We start from the raw sequence: 6827 nt of genomic DNA on the forward strand, positions 1-6827 counted from the left end.
TATGCAGTTTATATGACATGAAATAAGGCTAGCTGCTTGTTTCATACATAACAAATCAAAAACTTTTCTCTTTTTTTCCAAAATTCTAAGAACTTAATCTTTGATGGACTTTCCTCAAACCTTCACTAATTTTTTAAATATTTTTCTGGTATTCTTACAACAAACTTTTCATTAGGGTGAACTTCCCCTTTCAGAACTGCATTGATCCTTTCAACTTCTTTTTAATTCTCAAGAGTAGAGTGAAATTCAAAGGCTGATAATATAATGTATCAATTAATTTTTGTTTTGACAGTCAAACAAACCCAAAAAGTAAACATCAAATAAATTGTTGATATAATAGCAATTAGCAATAATATTGCCTTGTTGGATATCAGTAAATTGATTGTTTTTTCTTTTAAGCCCCAGCCCCCCCCCCCCCCTGCTTCCAAGCACATATTGATGCCTGTACATAGATAGTCAATAGTCTTAATTTCAAAGTGTTGCTTAATTCACAACAGAGTTATATGCTTGTTTTGGTTGGTATTCAAATGAGGGAAGAATGTTTAAATGAAAGCCTGTCTGAAATGTAGACTAAAGTAATAATGAATTTCACATATGCTGACAATCTAGAGTGAAAACAATTTTTATTGTTATTGTAGATATTCTTGTTATAAATTTACATGTATATTTGTTTGACTTTGATTGAGTGACATTGATTAATTATGATGATGAAATTGCAAATTTTAGGCTGAATCATGCTATTATTTTTATTCATATTGAAAGGAAATTTGGGATTGGCTGAAAAAATGTTTTTATCTGAAAAAGAAAACCTGTAGACCAGTCAGTTTTTTTTAAAGTTGAATGGAAGGCACCTTACTGTATATATATATATATATATATATAGTTACATGACCAGAAAACCCTGAAAGAGGTAGCTTTTTCCGGATGTGCGCAAGGCATGTTAAGGGTGTCCGAAGTTAGAAGATAAAGTATGATTCTGAAAATTGAAGCTAAATATGAGTAAAAAGGAGTAATAATACAAGTTTATCCCAATGCGGTTTCCCCAAAACTTTGTCCAGGTTTTGACGCTTCTTTTTTAAATTCCTCTATAGGTTATATTTGCGAAAGGGGTCTGTCCAAAGGGTCTAATTTAAAGAAAATATGTGACATAGGGACCCACACAAAAGAGTGTAGAAATTGTTTTAATAAGTAATAAGTAATGCCATATGTCGAATTTCCCATTGTTTTTCTAGATTTGTTCATAAATTCATTAAGTTCTCTTTTATGTGTCCCCTAAAATCAAATCAACTTGATGTGACTGTTGGATTTCCCTTTGATAATGATTGCACCCATAATGTTGATTGTAGTATTTCATTCAATCCTGTTTTTGAACAGTATATTACAAACCTTGAGCACATATATTGATATTGTGCATATATTTTCTTTTACTTCATGTTGAGTGACTATAACTTATTTCCATCTACATGTATTTGTATCACCCTTGCTTCTTCAGGAAAACAGGTACCTTTAAATGAACATTTCCTTATATGAACAGAAACTAGTAATTTGAGATTTTTGACCCAATCCCATTTCATTATTATTTTAGTTGCAAACAGGAACTACTTTTGAAAGTAGTTCCGATTGCATGATTCAAGTTTTTATCTTTGTATTTCCTTGGATAATGTATTTCTTAGTTTTCACTTTAACTTTGTTAACTGTACTTGCAATTTTCCTATGTTTACAATCATTACATTTAAGTAACAGTTTAGCTGATAATTTATACACGTGTAGAGTTTATATTTTTGGCAGTAGTGTAGTTTAGATTGAAATAGGTGACAGTAATGATTACCAGTTATAAGCACCTGTGAGTCTCTCCTTGTACATGATTTTGCACCATTTCTCAGCACTATAATCACCTTTTATTATAACGTATCTAATTGATTCAGCTATTTACTGAATTTTTTTTCTTACCCTTTTATGTTTGATTTTATTACCAGGCAGAGAGAGAAAGAATTATTTAAGTGTAACCTTTCTCTGTGTATATCAGTTTTTAACTCTTTCTTGGATCATGCTTTGTTCGATTATTCCGTGTTTCTTCACCATGAAGTGAGTCTTGTGATTCACCAAAAAATAAACAGCTGAGTTATTGAATGTGTTTGTATTTGTGTTACAAAGATCCTGAATATCTTACGTGCCATACATCAATGCGAACATTTTCATGTTTATTTAGAGTGTTTCTTAGGGTAATCAGAACTATATGTGTATCTATTGAGAAATTATGGGAATTGTAGATACGTCGCAATTTGTGGGTCCAGGAGAAAAGAAAATAATATTCCACTTTATCTTGGACTTTGGTGATTGTCTTTTACCTTATTTGTGAATTCCTAATAGAAATGTTGATGTGATGATGATTTTATGATGGTGGTTATGATGATGAGGAGGATGATGATAGTGAGGATGATGAGTAGGAGAATTAGGATGATGACAACGATGATGATGATGATGATAACTTTTTATTTACCCAGGGTAGCCACTTCAGTTAGGAAACTGCTCTACCAGCGGGCCCTGCATAACATAATGTTATTATTACCCTTTTCCAATCCAAATGCTGAGCGCCTAGCAAGAAGGTCCCATTTTTGTAAGTCTTTGGTATGACTCGGCCGGGGATCGAACCCACGATGATGATTGATGATGATGATGGATATGATGATGAGGAAGAGGATTATGATGGATGTTGATGATGGATAATGATGACCCCGATGATGATGATTACATAATTAGTATTGCGATTGTGTTGCTGTTTTGATAGGTGGTGATGATGATGTAGATATATGATGATTATAATGATAGGTGATAATGATTATATGAGGGTAGTTAAAGTGTTGCTTCTCTTGTCGACAATGATGGATGATCATGATGATGATGAAGATAGTGGTAGTGAAGATGAGGAGGATGATAATGATTAAATGAGGATAGTTATTGCGTTACTGCTGTTGTCAACAATGATGAAGATAGTAGTAGGGAAGATGAGGATTATGATGAGGATGGATATGATGAGGAAGATGATGATGACATTGATTATATGAGGATAGTTATTGTGTTGCTGCTGCTGTCAATAATGATGGATGATGATGAAGGTAGTGGTAATGAAGATGATGACGATGATAATGATGATGGATGATGATGACGCCGATGATGATTACTTATGATTACATAATTAGTATTGCGATTGTATTGCGATTAGGGTTGCTGTTTTTTATGATAGGTGGTGACAATGATGTAGATAGATGCTAGATGGTGATTATAATGATAGATGATAACTTAAGATTGTGATAATGATTATATGAGGATAGTTATTGTGTTGCTGCTGCTGTCAACAATGATGGATGATAATGAAGATAGTGGTAGTGAAGATGATGAAGACGATGATGATGATGGATGATGATGAAGACGCTGATGATGATTACTTGTGATTAAATAATTAGTCACTGCGATTGTGTTGCTGTTTTTATAATAGTTGGTGATAATGATGTATATAGATGATAACTTAAGATTGTGATAATGATTATATGAGAATAGTTATTGTGTTGCTGCTGTTGTCGACAATAATGAAGATGAGGATTATGATGCTTATGATGATGATGATGATGGTGATGATGGTGATGATGATAATCATGATGATAAGATGATGATGAAAAGATGATGATGATGATGATGATATGATGATGATGATGGATGACGACGACGATGATGCAGATGCTGATGACCTACGATTATGATAAAGATTGTTTTGCTGCTAATTAATTTTTTTTTGTTTTTTTTTCTGTATATCATTGTTATAATCTCTATGTATTTTGCTCGTGTGTTTTGCTTTTTAAACAAAAACAAATTGTTATTCGTGCTCCCAAATGTATTGTATAATAACGTATACGAAATTAATGGAATCGATTTAAATTTGACAGATTTCACCAAACCTTTATCAATAGTTTCTTGCATTTTTCTGCTAATCTATCAAAACAAACTTAAAAGTCAGAATGAAGTTGAAGTTGACACAATTAGGTCAGGTATCTGACAGTTGTGTCTGAGAGTAATTGGAGGTTGTGGTTCCTCGGCTGGAGGTTCCATCCTCGCCAGAGCGGTTCAAATACTGGTCATTAAAGGGTGACAGTTTATTTCAGAATATTCATAAGTTTTAGAATATATTAAAAAGTAAGTCACTTGGGGTCTTGTTGGGGATGACAATAATAGCATCGAGGTATAGAACCAGGGCCGTCGCTAAGGGGGGGGGGGGTGGGAGGGTTGCGACCCCCCCCCCCCTTATTTGGATGTCGTCGGTAAATCAGCTCTGCCGTCGGGAATACTAAAAAAAGGCGAGAAGAAAAAAAGAAGGGGGAAAGAGAAAAGGAAGAAAAAAGGAAAGAAGAAAGAAATACAGGGACAAAGAGGGAAAAACATCTAACAGAGACGAGAATGGGTTGACAAGGTTTCGATTAGGTAAACCTGTGTGTCGGTGTAATTAATGATGTGGAGTCTGCGATGTTGGAAAAATTACAAACTGTCTGTTTCGCGAGCGCAGGGCTGTTGGCTGTTGTCGGAAAAATGACAAACTGTCGGATCACACGGGACACATGACTGTTCCATCTCCTTCATGTACCTTGTTCTTGCTCGGTCTTTGAGTTCTATTATCTTTGTCGGTAAAATAATGTCAAAATGCATACTATTGTCGTTTTTTGTCGTCAAATTGTGGGTTTTTTTCGCAATGCGATCGTGGGAAGAGATACACAGCTTGTTCAGTTATAGATGCAGAAACGGGATTGTTTTAATGTAAAAACCTGTAAAAGGTTTTCAAAAATATTTTAGCTCGTGCTTCGCGCTCGCATATGTTTTGAGATACATAATTTGCTTACAGAAACTGAGTTTATTTTAATGTAAAAACTTGTAAAAATGTTTTCATGTCAAAATATCCAAAATTTTCAACTCGCGCTTCGCGCTCGCACCATTCGCTGATGCCCTTCATTTTCATGATTAAAAAACTGCAAGGAATGATGGATTTTAGATCTATATAAATTCGATTAGATACCATCATGTCCTTTTTCAGAAATGTTGATTTAAAGTATCAGCTCGCGCTCGCATAAATTTTTCTACATGTATATGCATATCATTCTTGCAAAAAAGGCTTAAAATGTCCAGATTTTTGGTCGGAAATCAAAATTTCAGCTCGCGCTTTGCGCTCACATCAATAATTTGGTTGATGTACATCCACTCTCTTCATTGTTATAGTTGAGTTTCCAGGTCGGGATTTTTTTAAGCTGGCGCTTTTCACTTGCTCTATTTGATTAGTGAGAAATGTAAGTTCACTGCAAATAGTAATTAACATGTCTTTTTTTCCAGAACAGTTAATTAAAAGTTTCAGCTCGCGCTAGCATGAATTGCTTACATATGCATATTGTTTATAAAAAAGCTTACGAAATGTCGGAAATCAAAATTTTCCGCTCCCGCTTCGCGCTCGCATCAATCAATATTTGATTAATATATTTATCCTTTTCATGGTTACAGTCGATTTTTCAGGTCGAAATGTAAAAAGGTTTAGCTAGCGCTTCGCGCACGGATTTTTGGATTGGAGAGAAATATTAATTCATGGATTACTGCGAACGGACTTTAACACTAAAGTCTTTTTGTTGGCTAATATATACAAAATTTCAGCTAACGTTTTGCGCTCGAATGGATCGTTTAGTTAGATACCTCCCCCCCTCCCGTGATGATTACGAAAGTAGAGCTAAATAGAGCTCTACTTTAGAGCTAAATACATGTATATAAAATATCTCCAAAAAAATGAACCCGCACTCGCATGGTAATTCATTTTCAGGCCAAATGAAGTACCTCATGTTGCTTCTAAAAATTAAAAATTAAAATTTAGTTAAGACTCCTTAAAAAGCAAAGAAATCAGATTTTGGCCGTCGCGACGGAAGAATGTGGATGCAAATTTCACCCCCCCCCCCCGCCTTGATGAAAGTTGGAACTGATCGGGGTATGACGAAAGAAAATATGACTAAGGAGAAATTTGTGCGTAAAAGCGTAGCAACCAAATAGTAGTAGAAGTAGCAGTAGTAGTAGTAATAGTAGTAACAGTAGTAGCAGTAGTAATAGTAGTAGCAGTAGTAGCAGTAGCAGCAGTAGTACAAGTAGAAGCAGTAGAAACAGTAGAAGCAGTAGTAGCAGTAGCAGCAGCAGCAGCAGCAGCAGCAGCAGCAGCAGTAGCAGTAGCAGTAGCAGTAGCAGTAGCAGTAGCAGTAGCAGTAGCAGCAGCAGCAGCAGCAGCAGTAGCAGTAGTAGTAGTATAAAAAAAATACAAAACGGATGGATGGCCCATATACAGTTTTATAAATGTGACAATACTATTCTTCCATGTGGTTCAAATGAAAAATATCACAGATGTTAAAAATGTATTGTAGGTCCACCTCTTCTGCTTGTATCAAACCCAAGAAATTGCCTTTTTTGTTTCACGAAAAGGGGAGCAAGACTTACGATCGGGGAGGAGTCTGTGTTGTTGAAACTTATAAGCAAGTGAGCGTAAAGAACGAGCGAGAAATTTTCAGGAGCAAATAGTAGAAACTTTTTTTATTTTTAACATGTATGTAACTTAGTATAAGGTATGAGAGAGCGTGAGAGTCAACTACAGGAGAATGACAAAGATTAAAAGATTAAAAACGATTTTTTTTTTTACCAGAGTACGCAAACTCAGGATTATGCTGGTGTTTTAGTCATCAGTGAAACAAGTGTCTGGTATATTAAATAACTTATTTTGTAATAAAAGGGTAACCATGCATACCGGTATAATGAACAAAGTG

Source organism: Lytechinus variegatus, chromosome 2, assembly GCF_018143015.1.
Source record: "Lytechinus variegatus isolate NC3 chromosome 2, Lvar_3.0, whole genome shotgun sequence".
Taxonomy (NCBI): domain Eukaryota; kingdom Metazoa; phylum Echinodermata; class Echinoidea; order Temnopleuroida; family Toxopneustidae; genus Lytechinus; species Lytechinus variegatus.